The sequence below is a fragment of the Hyla sarda genome, unplaced genomic scaffold, assembly GCF_029499605.1.
Source record: "Hyla sarda isolate aHylSar1 unplaced genomic scaffold, aHylSar1.hap1 scaffold_130, whole genome shotgun sequence".
In the NCBI taxonomy this organism is placed as follows: domain Eukaryota; kingdom Metazoa; phylum Chordata; class Amphibia; order Anura; family Hylidae; genus Hyla; species Hyla sarda.
Genome location: NW_026607923.1, coordinates 517,974 through 540,000, shown reverse-complemented (window position 1 = coordinate 540,000; position 22,027 = coordinate 517,974). Strand labels below are relative to the sequence as shown.

Here is a 22,027-nt window from a genome sequence, read left to right as displayed (position 1 = left end):
GCAAACATGGGTGCACTTGACAAACTCAGTGCGGCTATTCCCCATTGAAAGATTGTTGCATCCAGGACCCTTAGCACTGTGATATGCTACTCAATACCACTGGCATGGCCAGGTGTAAACAACATCTGACCTTTGTTGTGTATGTAACCATGGAGATTGTGATGTCACCTAGGCCCACCAAAGAACAGCCTTGTCAGAAGCAGCACTGCCATGAGCAGAAGCAGCAGATCCATAGGTTTTCAAATAAGCTGGATTTAACCAAGACAAGTGAGTCCAATAGGATGCAGGTATGTCCTCTATCCTTACAGCTTCCCGTGGCTGTTGGTTTTATACCGTTTGGGGACAGCCAAGGAGGCGTCAGCAGGCAACACAGGTAAGTGTGTGCTTGTGTGTGTGTGTGTGTGTGTGTGTGTTTCCTATGCAGATCCTAAACCCAGTATCAAATGCAAGTAGGAGGAGTAAGAAGGGTTCCTGCCAAAGCCAGGTTATGGATTGCATTTAAAAATGGTCCATCAGAGTAAAATGGACTCCCATCTTCCTGCTTAGCAATAATGATATGGGTTTAGGGTCTGCTGTGTGTACTGGTGGGTGACTGCCACCCAGCCAGAGTGTGTATGGGAGGCTGCCAGCCAGCCTCCCTTCCTACAAGTAGTGATGGTGCATGTGAAGGGGACAGCGTTGGTTCCTCCCCTTTCACAGTTATCACTTCTCATTCTTCCTTTTGGCTGGTATCAAATGTGGTGTCTGTTTATATCAGTTTAATATCTGATATGTCCCCTATCTGGTAGCATATATTAAATGCACCACCAGGGTTCAGTGTTGGAAAGAAAGATTACCTGTTTATTTGCTGCAGCTGCTTGCTGGCTAGTCCAGTGGGCCCCTACTGCAGGCAAAAGACAATAGATGGTGCCGCTTGTGTCTGGCCCCTGTTGGAGCGACCAGGCACAGGACTGCTGCTGCTGAATGTCCTCTTTAATTGAATAAGCTCAGCAACCAGCACACCTGTGCAGGTTGGACATGACATGATAGGTAGCTGTCTTTCAGGTAGTGGGTGCTGAATCTTGTTAATTGACATGGGGGTGTCATTGCTGTTGATTGACCATGCATTGGTACTGTGGTATTGGAATAATTAAAACAAATGTTGCCAGCCAGCCATCCATTGCAATAATGGATAGGACATCAGCTATGAGGCATTTGTTTGTACAAACTGCTGCTCACGACTAATGTTGTAATATAGTGTCTCCATCTGCTGGTGGTATTGAATAAGCAATAGTGCAATGATAGGGTCTGAAAAAGGAGTAAAATAAGAAGCAGCAGCATAGGAAAAAAGGAGGAAAGAAGGAAAACATGGAGAGAAGAAAAAAAGAAGGTAAAAAAAAGGTGAAAACATGTTTAAAAAAGTATTTCCATCTCTCTCTCTCTCTATATATGTATATATATATATATATATATATATTTAAAAGAAAAAAAAATTATATATATATATATATATATACACATATAGAGAGAGAGAAAGAGATAGATAGATACACATACATACATACATACATACATACAACATACATACATACATACATATGTGTGTATTGTTGGAGTTGCAAACATGGGTGCACTTGACAAACTCAGTGCGGCTATTCCCCATTGAAAGATTGTTGCATCCAGGACCCTTAGCACTGTGATATGCTACTCAATACCACTGGCATGGCCAGGTGTAAACAACATCTGACCTTTGTTGTGTATGTAACCATGGAGATTGTGATGTCACCTAGGCCCACCAAAGAACAGCCTTGTCAGAAGCAGCACTGCCATGAGCAGAAGCAGCAGATCCATAGGTTTTCAAATAAGCTGGATTTAACCAAGACAAGTGAGTCCAATAGGATGCAGGTATGTCCTCTATCCTTACAGCTTCCCGTGGCTGTTGGTTTTATACCGTTTGGGGACAGCCAAGGAGGCGTCAGCAGGCAACACAGGTAAGTGTGTGCTTGTGTGTGTGTGTGTGTGTTTCCTATGCAGATCCTAAACCCAGTATCAAATGCAAGTAGGAGGAGTAAGAAGGGTTCCTGCCAAAGCCAGGTTATGGATTGCATTTAAAAATGGTCCATCAGAGTGAAATGGACTCCCATCTTCCTGCTTAGCAATAATGATATGGGTTTAGGGCCTGCTGTGTGTACTGGTGGGTGACTGCCACCCAGCCAGAGTGTGTATGGGAGGCTGCCAGCCAGCCTACCTTCCTACAAGTAGTGATGGTGCATGTGAAGGGGACAGCGTTGGTTCCTCCCCTTTCACAGTTATCACTTCTCATTCTTCCTTTTGGCTGGTATCAAATGTGGTGTCTGTTTATATCAGTTTACTATCTGATATGTCCCCTATCTGGTAGCATATATTAAGTGCACCACCAGGGTTCAGTGTTGGAAAGAAAGATTACCTGTTTATTTACTGCTGCAGCTGCTTGCTGGCTAGTCCAGTGGGCCCCTACTGCAGGCAAAAGACAATAGGTGGTGCCGCTTGTGTCTGGCCCCTGTTGGAGCGACCAGGCACAGGACTGCTGCTGCTGAATATCCTCTTTAATTGAATAAGCTCAGCAACCAGCACACCTGTGCAGGTTGGACATGACATGATAGGTAGCTGTCTTTCAGGTAGTGGGTGCTGAATCTTGTTAATTGACATGGGGGTGTCATTGCTGTTGATTGACCATGCATTGGTACTGTGGTATTGGAATAATAAAAACAAATGTTGCCAGCCAACCATCCATTGCAATAATGGATAGGACATCAGCTATGAGGCATTTGTTTGTACAAACTGCTGCTCACAACTAATGTTGTAATATAGTGTCTCCATCTGCTGGTGGTATTGAATAAGCAATAGTGCAATGATAGGGTCTGAAAAAGAAGAAAAATAAGAAGCAGCAGCATAGGAAAAAAGGAGGAAAGAAGGAAAACATGGAGAGAAGAAAAAAAGAAGGTTAAAAAAAAGGTGAAAACATGTTTAAAAAAGTATTTCCATCTCTCTCTCTATATATATATATGTATATATATATATATATATATATATATATATATATATATATTTAAAAGAAAAAAAAAAAAAAATATATATATATATATATATATATATATACATATAGAAAGAGAGAAAGAAATAGATAGATAGATACATACATACATACATACATACATTACATACATTACATACATTACATACATACATACATACATACATACATACATATGTGTGTATTGTTGGAGTTGCAAACATGGGTGCACTTGACAAACTCAGTGCGGCTATTCCCCATTGAAAGATTGTTGCATCCAGGACCCTTAGCAGTGTGATATGCTACTCAATTCCACTGGCATGGCCAGGTGTAAACAACATCTGACCTTTGTTGTGTATGTAACCATGGAGATTGTGATGTCACCTAGGCCCACCAAAGAACAGCCTTGTCAGAAGCAGTACTGCCATGAGCAGAAGCAGCAGATCCATAGGTTTTCAAATAAGCTGGATTTAACCAAGACAAGTGAGTCCAATAGGATGCAGGTATGTCCTCTATCCTTACAGCTTCCCGTGGCTGTTGGTTTTATACCGTTTGGGGACAGCCAAGGAGGCGTCAGCAGGCAACACAGGTAAGTGTGTGCTTGTGTGTGTGTGTGTGTGTGTGTTTCCTATGCAGATCCTAAACCCAGTATCAAATGCAAGTAGGAGGAGTAAGAAGGGTTCCTGCCAAAGCCAGGTTATGGATTGCATTTAAAAATGGTCCATCAGAGTGAAATGGACTCCCATCTTCCTGCTTAGCAATAATGATATGGGTTTAGGGTCTGCTTTGTGTACTGGTGGGTGACTGCCACCCAGCCAGAGTGTGTATGGGAGGCTGCCAGCCAGCCTCCCTTCCTACAAGTAGTGATGGTGCATGTGAAGGGGACAGCGTTGGTTCCTCCCCTTTCACAGTTATCACTTCTCATTCTTCCTTTTGGCTGGTATCAAATGTGGTGTCTGTTTATATCAGTTTAATATCTGATATGTCCCCTATCTGGTAGCATATATTAAGTGCACCACCAGGGTTCAGTGTTGGAAAGAAAGATTACCTGTTTATTTGCTGCAGCTGCTTGCTGGCTAGTCCAGTGGGCCCCTACTGCAGGCAAAAGACAATAGGTGGTGCCGCTTGTGTCTGGCCCCTGTTGGAGCGACCAGGCACAGGACTGCTGCTGCTGAATGTCCTCTTTAATTGAATAAGCTCAGCAACCAGCACACCTGTGCAGGTTGGACATGACATGATAGGTAGCTGTCTTTCAGGTAGTGGGTGCTGAATCTTGTTAATTGACCATGCATTGGTACTGTGGTATTGGAATAATTAAAACAAATGTTGCCAGCCAGCCATCCATTGCAATAATGGATAGGACATCAGCTATGAGGCATTTGTTTGTACAAACTGCTGCTCACAACTAATGTTGTAATATAGTGTCTCCATCTGCTGGTGTTTTTGAATAAGCAATAGTGCAATGATAGGGTCTGAAAAAGAAGAAAAATAAGAAGCAGCAGCATAGGAAAAAAGGAGGAAAGAAGGAAAACATGGAGAGAAGAAAAAAAGAAGGTAAAAAAAAGGTGAAAACATGTTTAAAAAAGTATTTCCATCTCTCTCTCTATATATATGTATATATATATATATATATATATATTTAAAAGAAAAAAAAATTATATATATATATATATACATATAGAGAGAGAGAGAGAAAGAGATAGATAGATAGATAGATAGATAGATAGATACACATACATACATACATACATACATACATACAACATACATACATATATATGTGTGTATTGTTGGAGTTGCAAACATGGGTGCACTTGACAAACTCAGTGCGGCTATTCCCCATTGAAAGATTGTTGCATCCAGGACCCTTAGCACTGTGATATGCTACTCAATACCACTGGCATGGCCAGGTGTAAACAACATCTGACCTTTGTTGTGTATGTAACCATGGAGATTGTGATGTCACCTAGGCCCACCAAAGAACAGCCTTGTCAGAAGCAGCACTGCCATGATCAGAAGCAGCAGCACCATAAGTTTTCAAATAAGCTGGATTTAACCAAGACAAGTGAGTCCAATAGGATGCAGGTATGTCCTCTATCCTTACAGCTTCCCGTGGCTGTTGGTTTTATACCGTTTGGGGACAGCCAAGGAGGCGTCAGCAGACAACACAGGTAAGTGTGTGCTTGTGTGTGTGTGTGTGTGTGTGTGTGTGTTTCCTATGCAGATCCTAAACCCAGTATCAAATGCAAGTAGGAGGAGTAAGAAGGGTTCCTGCCAAAGCCAGGTTATGGATTGCATTTAAAAATGGTCCATCAGAGTGAAATGGACTCCCATCTTCCTGCTTAGCAATAATGATATGGGTTTAGGGCCTGCTGTGTGTACTGGTGGGTGACTGCCACCCAGCCAGAGTGTGTATGGGAGGCTGCCAGCCAGCCAGCCTACCTTCCTACAAGTAGTGATGGTGCATGTGAAGGGGACAGCGTTGGTTCCTCCCCTTTCACAGTTATCACTTCTCATTCTTCCTTTTGGCTGGTATCAAATGTGGTGTCTGTTTATATCAGTTTAATATCTGATATATCCCCTATCTGGTAGCATATATTAAGTGCACCACCAGGGTTCAGTGTTGGAAAGAAAGATTACCTGTTTATTTACTGCTGCAGCTGCTTGCTGGCTAGTCCAGTGGGCCCCTACTGCAGGCAAAAGACAATAGGTGGTGCCGCTTGTGTCTGGCCCCTGTTGGAGCGACCAGGCACAGGACTGCTGCTGCTGAAGGTCCTCTTTAATTGAATAAGCTCAGCAACCAGCACACCTGTGCAGGTTGGACATGACATGATAGGTAGCTGTCTTTCAGGTAGTGGGTGCTGAATCTTGTTAATTGACATGGGGGTGTCATTGCTGTTGATTGACCATGCATTGGTACTGTGGTATTGGAATAATAAAAACAAATGTTGCCAGCCAACCATCCATTGCAATAATGGATAGGACATCAGCTATGAGGCATTTGTTTGTACAAACTGCTGCTCACAACTAATGTTGTAATATAGTGTCTCCATCTGCTGGTGGTATTGAATAAGCAATAGTGCAATGATAGGGTCTGAAAAAGAAGAAAAATAAGAAGCAGCAGCATAGGAAAAAAGGAGGAAAGAAGGAAAACATGGAGAGAAGAAAAAAAGAAGGTTAAAAAAAAAGGTGAAAACATGTTTAAAAAAGTATTTCCATCTCTCTCTCTCTCTCTCTCTCTCTCTTTCTCTCTCTCTCTCTATATATATATATATATATACATATAGAAAGAGAGAAAGAGATAGATAGATAGATACATACATACATACATACATACATACATACATACATACATATGTGTGTATTGTTGGAGTTGCAAACATGGGTGCACTTGACAAACTCAGTGCGGCTATTCCCCATTGAAAGATTGTTGCATCCAGGACCCTTAGCACTGTGATATGCTACTCAATACCACTGGCATGGCCAGGTGTAAACAACATCTGACCTTTGTTGTGTATGTAACCATGGAGATTGTGATGTCACCTAGGCCCACCAAAGAACAACCTTGTCAGAAGCAGCACTGCCATGAGCAGAAGCAGCAGATCCATAGGTTTTCAAATAAGCTGGATTTAACCAAGACAAGTGAGTCCAATAGGATGCAGGTATGTCCTCTATCCTTACAGCTTCCCGTGGCTGTTGGTTTTTTCTACCGTTTGGGGACAGCCAAGGAGGCGTCAGCAGGCAACACAGGTAAGTGTGTGCTTGTGTGTGTGTGTGTGTGTGTGTTTCCTATGCAGATCCTAAACCCAGTATCAAATGCAAGTAGGAGGAGTAAGAAGGGTTCCTGCCAAAGCCAGGTTATGGATTGCATTTAAAAATGGTCCATCAGAGTAAAATGGACTCCCATCTTCCTGCTTAGCAATAATGATATGGGTTTAGGGTCTGCTGTGTGTACTGGTGGGTGACTGCCACCCAGCCAGAGTGTGTATGGGAGGCTGCCAGCCAGCCTCCCTTCCTACAAGTAGTGATGGTGCATGTGAAGGGGACAGCGTTGGTTCCTCCCCTTTCACAGTTATCACTTCTCATTCTTCCTTTTGGCTGGTATCAAATGTGGTGTCTGTTTATATCAGTTTAATATCTGATATGTCCCCTATCTGGTAGCATATATTAAATGCACCACCAGGGTTCAGTGTTGGAAAGAAAGATTACCTGTTTATTTGCTGCAGCTGCTTGCTGGCTAGTCCAGTGGGCCCCTACTGCAGGCAAAAGACAATAGATGGTGCCGCTTGTGTCTGGCCCCTGTTGGAGCGACCAGGCACAGGACTGCTGCTGCTGAATGTCCTCTTTAATTGAATAAGCTCAGCAACCAGCACACCTGTGCAGGTTGGACATGACATGATAGGTAGCTGTCTTTCAGGAAGTGGGTGCTGAATCTTGTTAATTGACATGGGGGTGTCATTGCTGTTGATTGACCATGCATTGGTACTGTGGTATTGGAATAATTAAAACAAATGTTGCCAGCCAGCCATCCATTGCAATAATGGATAGGACATCAGCTATGAGGCATTTGTTTGTACAAACTGCTGCTCACAACTAATGTTGTAATATAGTGTCTCCATCTGCTGGTGGTATTGAATAAGCAATAGTGCAATGATAGGGTCTGAAAAAGAAGAAAAATAAGAAGCAGCAGCATAGGAAAAAAGGAGGAAAGAAGGAAAACATGGAGAGAAGAAAAAAAGAAGGTAAAAAAAAGGTGAAAACATGTTTAAAAAAGTATTTCCATCTCTCTCTCTCTATATATGTATATATATATATATATGTATATATATATTTAAAAGAAAAAAAAATTATATATATATATATATATACATATAGAGAGAGAGAAAGAGATAGATAGATAGATAGATAGATAGATAGATAGATAGATAGATACACATACATACATACATACATACATACAACATACATACATATATATGTGTGTATTGTTGGAGTTGCAAACATGGGTGCACTTGACAAACTCAGTGCGGCTATTCCCCATTGAAAGATTGTTGCATCCAGGACCCTTAGCACTGTGATATGCTACTCAATACCACTGGCATGGCCAGGTGTAAACAACATCTGACCTTTGTTGTGTATGTAACCATGGAGATTGTGATGTCACCTAGGCCCACCAAAGAACAGCCTTGTCAGAAGCAGCACTGCCATGATCAGAAGCAGCAGCACCATAAGTTTTCAAATAAGCTGGATTTAACCAAGACAAGTGAGTCCAATAGGATGCAGGTATGTCCTCTATCCTTACAGCTTCCCGTGGCTGTTGGTTTTATACCGTTTGGGGACAGCCAAGGAGGCGTCAGCAGACAACACAGGTAAGTGTGTGCTTGTGTGTGTGTGTGTGTGTGTGTTTCCTATGCAGATCCTAAACCCAGTATCAAATGCAAGTAGGAGGAGTAAGAAGGGTTCCTGCCAAAGCCAGGTTATGGATTGCATTTAAAAATGGTCCATCAGATTGAAATGGACTCCCATCTTCCTGCTTAGCAATAATGATATGGGTTTAGGGCCTGCTGTGTGTACTGGTGGGTGACTGCCACCCAGCCAGAGTGTGTATGGGAGGCTGCCAGCCAGCCAGCCTACCTTCCTACAAGTAGTGATGGTGCATGTGAAGGGGACAGCGTTGGTTCCTCCCCTTTCACAGTTATCACTTCTCATTCTTCCTTTTGGCTGGTATCAAATGTGGTGTCTGTTTATATCAGTTTAATATCTGATATGTCCCCTATCTGGTAGCATATATTAAGTGCACCACCAGGGTTCAGTGTTGGAAAGAAAGATTACCTGTTTATTTACTGCTGCAGCTGCTTGCTGGCTAGTCCAGTGGGCCCCTACTGCAGGCAAAAGACAATAGGTGGTGCCGCTTGTGTCTGGCCCCTGTTGGAGCGACCAGGCACAGGACTGCTGCTGCTGAAGGTCCTCTTTAATTGAATAAGCTCAGCAACCAGCACACCTGTGCAGGTTGGACATGACATGATAGGTAGCTGTCTTTCAGGTAGTGGGTGCTGAATCTTGTTAATTGACATGGGGGTGTCATTGCTGTTGATTGACCATGCATTGGTACTGTGGTATTGGAATAATAAAAACAAATGTTGCCAGCCAACCATCCATTGCAATAATGGATAGGACATCAGCTATGAGGCATTTGTTTGTACAAACTGCTGCTCACAACTAATGTTGTAATATAGTGTCTCCATCTGCTGGTGGTATTGAATAAGCAATAGTGCAATGATAGGGTCTGAAAAAGAAGAAAAATAAGAAGCAGCAGCATAGGAAAAAAGGAGGAAAGAAGGAAAACATGGAGAGAAGAAAAAAAGAAGGTTAAAAAAAAAGGTGAAAACATGTTTAAAAAAGTATTTCCATCTCTCTCTCTCTCTCTCTATATATATATATATATATATATATACATATAGAAAGAGAGAAAGAGATAGATAGATAGATAGATAGATAGATAGATAGATACATACATACATACATACATACATACATACATACGTGTGTATTGTTGGAGTTGCAAACATGGGTGCACTTGACAAACTCAGTGCGGCTATTCCCCATTGAAAGATTGTTGCATCCAGGACCCTTAGCACTGTGATATGCTACTCAATACCACTGGCATGGCCAGGTGTAAACAACATCTGACCTTTGTTGTGTATGTAACCATGGAGATTGTGATGTCACCTAGGCCCACCAAAGAACAACCTTGTCAGAAGCAGCACTGCCATGAGCAGAAGCAGCAGATCCATAGGTTTTCAAATAAGCTGGATTTAACCAAGACAAGTGAGTCCAATAGGATGCAGGTATGTCCTCTATCCTTACAGCTTCCCGTGGCTGTTGGTTTTATACCGTTTGGGGACAGCCAAGGAGGCGTCAGCAGGCAACACAGGTAAGTGTGTGCTTGTGTGTGTGTGTGTGTGTGTGTGTTTCCTATGCAGATCCTAAACCCAGTATCAAATGCAAGTAGGAGGAGTAAGAAGGGTTCCTGCCAAAGCCAGGTTATGGATTGCATTTAAAAATGGTCCATCAGAGTAAAATGGACTCCCATCTTCCTGCTTAGCAATAATGATATGGGTTTAAGGTCTGCTGTGTGTACTGGTGGGTGACTGCCACCCAGCCAGAGTGTGTATGGGAGGCTGCCAGCCAGCCAGCCTACCTTCCTACAAGTAGTGATGGTGCATGTGAAGGGGACAGCGTTGGTTCCTCCCCTTTCACAGTTATCACTTCTCATTCTTCCTTTTGGCTGGTATCAAATGTGGTGTCTGTTTATATCAGTTTAATATCTGATATGTCCCCTATCTGGTAGCATATATTAAGTGCACCACCAGGGTTCAGTGTTGGAAAGAAAGATTACCTGTTTATTTACTGCTGCAGCTGCTTGCTGGCTAGTCCAGTGGGCCCCTACTGCAGGCAAAAGACAATAGGTGGTGCCGCTTGTGTCTGGCCCCTGTTGGAGCGACCAGGCACAGGACTGCTGCTGCTGAAGGTCCTCTTTAATTGAATAAGCTCAGCAACCAGCACACCTGTGCAGGTTGGACATGACATGATAGGTAGCTGTCTTTCAGGTAGTGGGTGCTGAATCTTGTTAATTGACATGGGGGTGTCATTGCTGTTGATTGACCATGCATTGGTACTGTGGTATTGGAATAATAAAAACAAATGTTGCCAGCCAACCATCCATTGCAATAATGGATAGGACATCAGCTATGAGGCATTTGTTTGTACAAACTGCTGCTCACAACTAATGTTGTAATATAGTGTCTCCATCTGCTGGTGGTATTGAATAAGCAATAGTGCAATGATAGGGTCTGAAAAAGAAGAAAAATAAGAAGCAGCAGCATAGGAAAAAAGGAGGAAAGAAGGAAAACATGGAGAGAAGAAAAAAAGAAGGTTAAAAAAAAAGGTGAAAACATGTTTAAAAAAGTATTTCCATCTCTCTCTCTCTCTCTCTCTATATATATATATATATATATATATACATATAGAAAGAGAGAAAGAGATAGATAGATAGATAGATAGATACATACATACATACATACATACATACATACATACATACATACGTGTGTATTGTTGGAGTTGCAAACATGGGTGCACTTGACAAACTCAGTGCGGCTATTCCCCATTGAAAGATTGTTGCATCCAGGACCCTTAGCACTGTGATATGCTACTCAATACCACTGGCATGGCCAGGTGTAAACAACATCTGACCTTTGTTGTGTATGTAACCATGGAGATTGTGATGTCACCTAGGCCCACCAAAGAACAACCTTGTCAGAAGCAGCACTGCCATGAGCAGAAGCAGCAGATCCATAGGTTTTCAAATAAGCTGGATTTAACCAAGACAAGTGAGTCCAATAGGATGCAGGTATGTCCTCTATCCTTACAGCTTCCCGTGGCTGTTGGTTTTATACCGTTTGGGGACAGCCAAGGAGGCGTCAGCAGGCAACACAGGTAAGTGTGTGCTTGTGTGTGTGTGTGTGTGTGTGTGTTTCCTATGCAGATCCTAAACCCAGTATCAAATGCAAGTAGGAGGAGTAAGAAGGGTTCCTGCCAAAGCCAGGTTATGGATTGCATTTAAAAATGGTCCATCAGAGTAAAATGGACTCCCATCTTCCTGCTTAGCAATAATGATATGGGTTTAAGGTCTGCTGTGTGTACTGGTGGGTGACTGCCACCCAGCCAGAGTGTGTATGGGAGGCTGCCAGCCAGCCTCCCTTCCTACAAGTAGTGATGGTGCATGTGAAGGGGACAGCGTTGGTTCCTCCCCTTTCACAGTTATCACTTCTCATTCTTCCTTTTGGCTGGTATCAAATGTGGTGTCTGTTTATATCAGTTTAATATCTGATATGTCCCCTATCTGGTAGCATATATTAAATGCACCACCAGGGTTCAGTGTTGGAAAGAAAGATTACCTGTTTATTTGCTGCAGCTGCTTGCTGGCTAGTCCAGTGGGCCCCTACTGCAGGCAAAAGACAATAGATGGTGCCGCTTGGGTCTGGCCCCTGTTGGAGCGACCAGGCACAGGACTGCTGCTGCTGAATGTCCTCTTTAATTGAATAAGCTCAGCAACCAGCACACCTGTGCAGGTTGGACATGACATGATAGGTAGCTGTCTTTCAGGAAGTGGGTGCTGAATCTTGTTAATTGACATGGGGGTGTCATTGCTGTTGATTGACCATGCATTGGTACTGTGGTATTGGAATAATTAAAACAAATGTTGCCAGCCAGCCATCCATTGCAATAATGGATAGGACATCAGCTATGAGGCATTTGTTTGTACAAACTGCTGCTCACGACTAATGTTGTAATATAGTGTCTCCATCTGCTGGTGGTATTGAATAAGCAATAGTGCAATGATAGGGTCTGAAAAAGGAGTAAAATAAGAAGCAGCAGCATAGGAAAAAAGGAGGAAAGAAGGAAAACATGGAGAGAAGAAAAAAAGAAGGTAAAAAAAAGGTGAAAACATGTTTAAAAAAGTATTTCCATCTCTCTCTCTCTATATATATGTATATATATATATATATATATATTTAAAAGAAAAAAAAATTATATATATATATATATATATATACACATATAGAGAGAGAGAAAGAGATAGATAGATAGATAGATAGATACACATACATACATACATACAACATACATACATACATACATATGTGTGTATTGTTGGAGTTGCAAACATGGGTGCACTTGACAAACTCAGTGCGGCTATTCCCCATTGAAAGATTGTTGCATCCAGGACCCTTAGCACTGTGATATGCTACTCAATACCACTGGCATGGCCAGGTGTAAACAACATCTGACCTTTGTTGTGTATGTAACCATGGAGATTGTGATGTCACCTAGGCCCACCAAAGAACAGCCTTGTCAGAAGCAGCACTGCCATGATCAGAAGCAGCAGCACCATAAGTTTTCAAATAAGCTGGATTTAACCAAGACAAGTGAGTCCAATAGGATGCAGGTATGTCCTCTATCCTTACAGCTTCCCGTGGCTGTTGGTTTTATACCGTTTGGGGACAGCCAAGGAGGCGTCAGCAGGCAACACAGGTAAGTGTGTGCTTGTGTGTGTGTGTGTGTGTGTTTGCTATGCAGATCCTAAACCCAGTATCAAATGCAAGTAGGAGGAGTAAGAAGGGTTCCTGCCAAAGCCAGGTTATGGATTGCATTTAAAAATGGTCCATCAGAGTGAAATGGACTCCCATCTTCCTGCTTAGCAATAATGATATGGGTTTAGGGCCTGCTGTGTGTACTGGTGGGTGACTGCCACCCAGCCAGAGTGTGTATGGGAGGCTGCCAGCCAGCCTACCTTCCTACAAGTAGTGATGGTGCATGTGAAGGGGACAGCGTTGGTTCCTCCCCTTTCACAGTTATCACTTCTCATTCTTCCTTTTGGCTGGTATCAAATGTGGTGTCTGTTTATATCAGTTTACTATCTGATATGTCCCCTATCTGGTAGCATATATTAAGTGCACCACCAGGGTTCAGTGTTGGAAAGAAAGATTACCTGTTTATTTACTGCTGCAGCTGCTTGCTGGCTAGTCCAGTGGGCCCCTACTGCAGGCAAAAGACAATAGGTGGTGCCGCTTGTGTCTGGCCCCTGTTGCAGCGACCAGGCACAGGACTGCTGCTGCTGAATGTCCTCTTTAATTGAATAAGCTCAGCAACCAGCACACCTGTGCAGGTTGGACATGAGATGATAGGTAGCTGTCTTTCAGGTAGTGGGTGCTGAATCTTGTTAATTGACATGGGGGTGTCATTGCTGTTGATTGACCATGCATTGGTACTGTGGTATTGGAATAATAAAAACAAATGTTGCCAGCCAACCATCCATTGCAATAATGGATAGGACATCAGCTATGAGGCATTTGTTTGTACAAACTGCTGCTCACAACTAATGTTGTAATATAGTGTCTCCATCTGCTGGTGGTATTGAATAAGCAATAGTGCAATGATAGGGTCTGAAAAAGAAGAAAAATAAGAAGCAGCAGCATAGGAAAAAAGGAGGAAAGAAGGAAAACATGGAGAGAAGAAAAAAAGAAGGTTAAAAAAAAAGGTGAAAACATGTTTAAAAAAGTATTTCCATCTCTCTCTCTCTATATATATGTATATATATATATATATATATATATATATATATATATATATAAAAGAAAAAAAAATTATATATATATATACATATAGAAAGAGAGAAAGAGATAGATAGATAGATAGATAGATACATACATACATACATTACATACATTACATACATACATACATACATATGTGTGTATTGTTGGAGTTGCAAACATGGGTGCACTTGACAAACTCAGTGCGGCTATTCCCCATTGAAAGATTGTTGCATCCAGGACCCTTAGCAGTGTGATATGCTACTCAATACCACTGGCATGGCCAGGTGTAAACAACATCTGACCTTTGTTGTGTATGTAACCATGGAGATTGTGATGTCACCTAGGCCCACCAAAGAACAGCCTTGTCAGAAGCAGCACTGCCATGAGCAGAAGCAGCAGATCCATAGGTTTTCAAATAAGCTGGATTTAACCAAGACAAGTGAGTCCAATAGGATGCAGGTATGTCCTCTATCCTTACAGCTTCCCGTGGCTGTTGGTTTTATACCGTTTGGGGACAGCCAAGGAGGCGTCAGCAGGCAACACAGGTAAGTGTGTGCTTGTGTGTGTGTGTGTGTGTGTGTGTTTCCTATGCAGATCCTAAACCCAGTATCAAATGCAAGTAGGAGGAGTAAGAAGGGTTCCTGCCAAAGCCAGGTTATGGATTGCATTTAAAAATGGTCCATCAGAGTGAAATGGACTCCCATCTTCCTGCTTAGCAATAATGATATGGGTTTAGGGTCTGCTTTGTGTACTGGTGGGTGACTGCCACCCAGCCAGAGTGTGTATGGGAGGCTGCCAGCCAGCCTCCCTTCCTACAAGTAGTGATGGTGCATGTGAAGGGGACAGCGTTGGTTCCTCCCCTTTCACAGTTATCACTTCTCATTCTTCCTTTTGGCTGGTATCAAATGTGGTGTCTGTTTATATCAGTTTAATATCTGATATGTCCCCTATCTGGTAGCATATATTAAGTGCACCACCAGGGTTCAGTGTTGGAAAGAAAGATTACCTGTTTATTTGCTGCAGCTGCTTGCTGGCTAGTCCAGTGGGCCCCTACTGCAGGCAAAAGACAATAGGTGGTGCCGCTTGTGTCTGGCCCCTGTTGGAGCGACCAGGCACAGGACTGCTGCTGCTGAATGTCCTCTTTAATTGAATAAGCTCAGCAACCAGCACACCTGTGCAGGTTGGACATGACATGATAGGTAGCTGTCTTTCAGGTAGTGGGTGCTGAATCTTGTTAATTGACCATGCATTGGTACTGTGGTATTGGAATAATTAAAACAAATGTTGCCAGCCAGCCATCCATTGCAATAATGGATAGGACATCAGCTATGAGGCATTTGTTTGTACAAACTGCTGCTCACAACTAATGTTGTAATATAGTGTCTCCATCTGCTGGTGGTATTGAATAAGCAATAGTGCAATGATAGGGTCTGAAAAAGAAGAAAAATAAGAAGCAGCAGCATAGGAAAAAAGGAGGAAAGAAGGAAAACATGGAGAGAAGAAAAAAAGAAGGTAAAAAAAAGGTGAAAACATGTTTAAAAAAGTATTTCCATCTCTCTCTCTCTATATATGTATATATATATATATACATATATATATTTAAAAGAAAAAAAAATTATATATATATATATATATACATATAGAGAGAGAGAAAGAGATAGATAGATAGATAGATAGATAGATAGATAGATACACATACATACATACATACATACATACATACATACAACATACATACATATATATGTGTGTATTGTTGGAGTTGCAAACATGGGTGCACTTGACAAACTCAGTGTGGCTATTCCCCATTGAAAGATTGTTGCATCCAGGACCCTTAGCACTGTGATATGCTACTCAATACCACTGGCATGGCCAGGTGTAAACAACATCTGACCTTTGTTGTGTATGTAACCATGGAGATTGTGATGTCACCTAGGCCCACCAAAGAACAGCCTTGTCAGAAGCAGCACTGCCATGATCAGAAGCAGCAGCACCATAAGTTTTCAAATAAGCTGGATTTAACCAAGACAAGTGAGTCCAATAGGATGCAGGTATGTCCTCTATCCTTACAGCTTCCCGTGGCTGTTGGTTTTATACCGTTTGGGGACAGCCAAGGAGGCGTCAGCAGACAACACAGGTAAGTGTGTGCTTGTGTGTGTGTGTGTGTGTGTGTGTGTGTTTCCTATGCAGATCCTAAACCCAGTATCAAATGCAAGTAGGAGGAGTAAGAAGGGTTCCTGCCAAAGCCAGGTTATGGATTGCATTTAAAAATGGTCCATCAGAGTGAAATGGACTCCCATCTTCCTGCTTAGCAATAATGATATGGGTTTAGGGCCTGCTGTGTGTACTGGTGGGTGACTGCCACCCAGCCAGAGTGTGTATGGGAGGCTGCCAGCCAGCCTACCTTCCTACAAGTAGTGATGGTGCATGTGAAGGGGACAGCGTTGGTTCCTCCCCTTTCACAGTTATCACTTCTCATTCTTCCTTTTGGCTGGTATCAAATGTGGTGTCTGTTTATATCAGTTTACTATCTGATATGTCCCCTATCTGGTAGCATATATTAAGTGCACCACCAGGGTTCAGTGTTGGAAAGAAAGATTACCTGTTTATTTACTGCTGCAGCTGCTTGCTGGCTAGTCCAGTGGGCCCCTACTGCAGGCAAAAGACAATAGGTGGTGCCGCTTGTGTCTGGCCCCTGTTGGAGCGACCAGGCACAGGACTGCTGCTGCTGAATGTCCTCTTTAATTGAATAAGCTCAGCAACCAGCACACCTGTGCAGGTTGGACATGACATGATAGGTAGCTGTCTTTCAGGTAGTGGGTGCTGAATCTTGTTAATTGACATGGGGGTGTCATTGCTGTTGATTGACCATGCATTGGTACTGTGGTATTGGAATAATAAAAACAAATGTTGCCAGCCAACCATCCATTGCAATAATGGATAGGACATCAGCTATGAGGCATTTGTTTGTACAAACTGCTGCTCACAACTAATGTTGTAATATAGTGTCTCCATCTGCTGGTGGTATTGAATAAGCAATAGTGCAATGATAGGGTCTGAAAAAGAAGAAAAATAAGAAGCAGCAGCATAGGAAAAAAGGAGGAAAGAAGGAAAACATGGAGAGAAGAAAAAAAGAAGGTTAAAAAAAAAGGTGAAAACATGTTTAAAAAAGTATTTCCATCTCTCTCTCTCTCTCTCTCTCTCTCTCTCTCTCTCTCTCTCTCTCTCTCTCTCTCTCTCTCTCTCTCTCTCTCTCTCTATATATATATATATATACATATAGAAAGAGAGAAAGAGATAGATAGATAGATAGATAGATAGATACATACATACATACATACATACATACATACATACATACATATGTGTGTATTGTTGGAGTTGCAAACATGGGTGCACTTGACAAACTCAGTGCGGCTATTCCCCATTGAAAGATTGTTGCATCCAGGACCCTTAGCAGTGTGATATGCTACTCAATACCACTGGCATGGCCAGGTGTAAACAACATCTGACCTTTGTTGTGTATGTAACCATGGAGATTGTGATGTCACCTAGGCCCACCAAAGAACAGCCTTGTCAGAAGCAGCACTGCCATGAGCAGAAGCAGCAGATCCATAGGTTTTCAAATAAGCTGGATTTAACCAAGACAAGTGAGTCCAATAGGATGCAGGTATGTCCTCTATCCTTACAGCTTCCCGTGGCTGTTGGTTTTATACCGTTTGGGGACAGCCAAGGAGGCGTCAGCAGGCAACACAGGTAAGTGTGTGCTTGTGTGTGTGTGTGTGTGTGTGTTTCCTATGCAGATCCTAAACCCAGTATCAAATGCAAGTAGGAGGAGTAAGAAGGGTTCCTGCCAAAGCCAGGTTATGGATTGCATTTAAAAATGGTCCATCAGAGTGAAATGGACTCCCATCTTCCTGCTTAGCAATAATGATATGGGTTTAGGGTCTGCTGTGTGTACTGGTGGGTGACTGCCACCCAGCCAGAGTGTGTATGGGAGGCTGCCAGCCAGCCTCCCTTCCTACAAGTAGTGATGGTGCATGTGAAGGGGACAGCGTTGGTTCCTCCCCTTTCACAGTTATCACTTCTCATTCTTCCTTTTGGCTGGTATCAAATGTGGTGTCTGTTTATATCAGTTTAATATCTGATATGTCCCCTATCTGGTAGCATATATTAAGTGCACCACCAGGGTTCAGTGTTGGAAAGAAAGATTACCTGTTTATTTGCTGCAGCTGCTTGCTGGCTAGTCCAGTGGGCCCCTACTGCAGGCAAAAGACAATAGGTGGTGCCGCTTGTGTCTGGCCCCTGTTGGAGCGACCAGGCACAGGACTGCTGCTGCTGAATGTCCTCTTTAATTGAATAAGCTCAGCAACCAGCACACCTGTGCAGGTTGGACATGACATGATAGGTAGCTGTCTTTCAGGTAGTGGGTGCTGAATCTTGTTAATTGACCATGCATTGGTACTGTGGTATTGGAATAATTAAAACAAATGTTGCCAGCCAGCCATCCATTGCAATAATGGATAGGACATCAGCTATGAGGCATTTGTTTGTACAAACTGCTGCTCACAACTAATGTTGTAATATAGTGTCTCCATCTGCTGGTGGTATTGAATAAGCAATAGTGCAATGATAGGGTCTGAAAAAGAAGAAAAATAAGAAGCAGCAGCATAGGAAAAAAGGAGGAAAGAAGGAAAACATGGAGAGAAGAAAAAAAGAAGGTAAAAAAAAGGTGAAAACATGTTTAAAAAAGTATTTCTATCTCTCTCTCTCTATATATGTATATATATATATATATATATATTTAAAAGAAAAAAAAATTATATATATATATATATATATATACATATAGAGAGAGAGAAAGAGATAGGTAGATAGATAGATACACATACATACATACATACATACATACATACATACAACATACATACATATATATGTGTGTATTGTTGGAGTTGCAAACATGGGTGCACTTGACAAACTCAGTGCGGCTATTCCCCATTGAAAGATTGTTGCATCCAGGACCCTTAGCACTGTGATATGCTACTCAATACCACTGGCATGGCCAGGTGTAAACAACATCTGACCTTTGTTGTGTATGTAACCATGGAGATTGTGATGTCACCTAGGCCCACCAAAGAACAGCCTTGTCAGAAGCAGCACTGCCATGATCAGAAGCAGCAGCACCATAAGTTTTCAAATAAGCTGGATTTAACCAAGACAAGTGAGTCCAATAGGATGCAGGTATGTCCTCTATCCTTACAGCTTCCCGTGGCTGTTGGTTTTATACCGTTTGGGGACAGCCAAGGAGGCGTCAGCAGACAACACAGGTAAGTGTGTGCTTGTGTGTGTGTGTGTGTGTGTGTGTTTCCTATGCAGATCCTAAACCCAGTATCAAATGCAAGTAGGAGGAGTAAGAAGGGTTCCTGCCAAAGCCAGGTTATGGATTGCATTTAAAAATGGTCCATCAGAGTGAAATGGACTCCCATCTTCCTGCTTAGCAATAATGATATGGGTTTAGGGCCTGCTGTGTGTACTGGTGGGTGACTGCCACCCAGCCAGAGTGTGTATGGGAGGCTGCCAGCCAGCCTACCTTCCTACAAGTAGTGATGGTGCATGTGAAGGGGACAGCGTTGGTTCCTCCCCTTTCACAGTTATTACTTCTCTTTCTTCCTTTTGGCTGGTATCAAATGTGGTGTCTGTTTATATCAGTTTAATATCTGATATCTCTCCTATCTGGTAGCATATATTAAGTGCACCACCAGGGTTCAGTGTTGGAAAGAAAGATTACCTGTTTATTTACTGCTGCAGCTGCTTGCTGGCTAGTCCAGTGGGCCCCTACTGCAGGCAAAAGACAATAGGTGGTGCCGCTTGTGTCTGGCCCCTGTTGGAGCGACCAGGCACAGGACTGCTGCTGCTGAATGTCCTCTTTAATTGAATAAGCTCAGCAACCAGCACACCTGAGCAGGTTGGACATGACATGATAGGTAGCTGTCTTTCAGGTAGTGGGTGCTGAATCTTGTTAATTGACATGGGGGTGTCATTGCTGTTGATTGACCATGCATTGGTACTGTGGTATTGGAATAATAAAAACAAATGTTGCCAGCCAACCATCCATTGCAATAATGGATAGGACATCAGCTATGAGGCATTTGTTTGTACAAACTGCTGCTCACAACTAATGTTGTAATTTAGTGTCTCCATCTGCTGGTGGTATTGAATAAGCAATAGTGCAATGATAGGGTCTGAAAAAGAAGAAAAATAAGAAGCAGCAGCATAGGAAAAAAGGAGGAAAGAAGGAAAACAGGGAGAGAAGAAAAAAAGAAGGTTAAAAAAAAGGTGAAAACATGTTTAAAAAAGTATTTCCATCTCTCTCTCTCTCTCTCTCTCTCTCTCTCTCTCTCTCTCTCTCTCTATATATATATATACATATAGAAAGAGAGAAAGAGATAGATAGATAGATAGATAGATACATACATACATACATACATACATATGTGTGTATTGTTGGAGTTGCAAACATGGGTGCACTTGACAAACTCAGTGCGGCTATTCCCCATTGAAAGATTGTTGCATCCAGGACCCTTAGCACTGTGATATGCTACTCAATACCACTGGCATGGCCAGGTGTAAACAACATCTGACCTTTGTTGTGTATGTAACCATGGAGATTGTGATGTCACCTAGGCCCACCAAAGAACAGCCTTGTCAGAAGCAGCACTGCCATGAGCAGAAGCAGCAGATCCATAGGTTTTCAAATAAGCTGGATTTAACCAAGACAAGTGAGTCCAATAGGATGCAGGTATGTCCTCTATCCTTACAGCTTCCCGTGGCTGTTGGTTTTATACCGTTTGGGGACAGCCAAGGAGGCGTCAGCAGGCAACACAGGTAAGTGTGTGCTTGTGTGTGTGTGTGTGTGTGTGTTTCCTATGCAGATCCTAAACCCAGTATCAAATGCAAGTAGGAGGAGTAAGAAGGGTTCCTGCCAAAGCCAGGTTATGGATTGCATTTAAAAATGGTCCATCAGAGTGAAATGGACTCCCATCTTCCTGCTTAGCAATAATGATATGGGTTTAGGGTCTGCTGTGTGTACTGGTGGGTGACTGCCACCCAGCCAGAGTGTGTATGGGAGGCTGCCAGCCAGCCTCCCTTCCTACAAGTAGTGATGGTGCATGTGAAGGGGACAGCGTTGGTTCCTCCCCTTTCACAGTTATCACTTCTCATTCTTCCTTTTGGCTGGTATCAAATGTGGTGTCTGTTTATATCAGTTTAATATCTGATATGTCCCCTATCTGGTAGCATATATTAAATGCACCACCAGGGTTCAGTGTTGGAAAGAAAGATTACCTGTTTATTTGCTGCAGCTGCTTGCTGGCTAGTCCAGTGGGCCCCTACTGCAGGCAAAAGACAATAGGTGGTGCCGCTTGTGTCTGGCCCCTGTTGGAGCGACCAGGCACAGGACTGCTGCTGCTGAATGTCCTCTTTAATTGAATAAGCTCAGCAACCAGCACACCTGTGCAGGTTGGACATGACATGATAGGTAGACATGATAGGTAGCTGTCTTTCAGGTAGTGGGTGCTGAATCTTGTTAATTGACATGGGGGTGTCATTGCTGTTGATTGACCATGCATTGGTACTGTGGTATTGGAATAATTAAAACAAATGTTGCCAGCCAGCCATCCATTGCAATAATGGATAGGACATCAGCTATGAGGCATTTGTTTGTACAAACTGCTGCTCACGACTAATGTTGTAATATAGTGTCTCCATCTGCTGGTGGTATTGAATAAGCAATAGTGCAATGATAGGGTCTGAAAAAGGAGTAAAATAAGAA

The 22,027-nt window shown here is 42.6% G+C and overlaps 5 pseudogenes; all 5 read left to right on the top strand.

The window, feature by feature from the left end:
• Nucleotides 1–706: 706 nt before the first annotated feature.
• Nucleotides 707–809, top strand: LOC130304959 (U2 spliceosomal RNA; annotated as a pseudogene).
• Nucleotides 810–7,110: 6,301 nt separating this feature from the next.
• LOC130304958 (U2 spliceosomal RNA) lies at nt 7,111–7,213 on the top strand (annotated as a pseudogene).
• A 4,648-nt stretch (nt 7,214–11,861) lies between these two features.
• Nucleotides 11,862–11,964, top strand: LOC130304957 (U2 spliceosomal RNA; annotated as a pseudogene).
• A 7,890-nt stretch (nt 11,965–19,854) lies between these two features.
• Nucleotides 19,855–19,957, top strand: LOC130304968 (U2 spliceosomal RNA; annotated as a pseudogene).
• A 1,453-nt stretch (nt 19,958–21,410) lies between these two features.
• Nucleotides 21,411–21,513, top strand: LOC130304956 (U2 spliceosomal RNA; annotated as a pseudogene).
• Nucleotides 21,514–22,027: the final 514 nt, after the last annotated feature.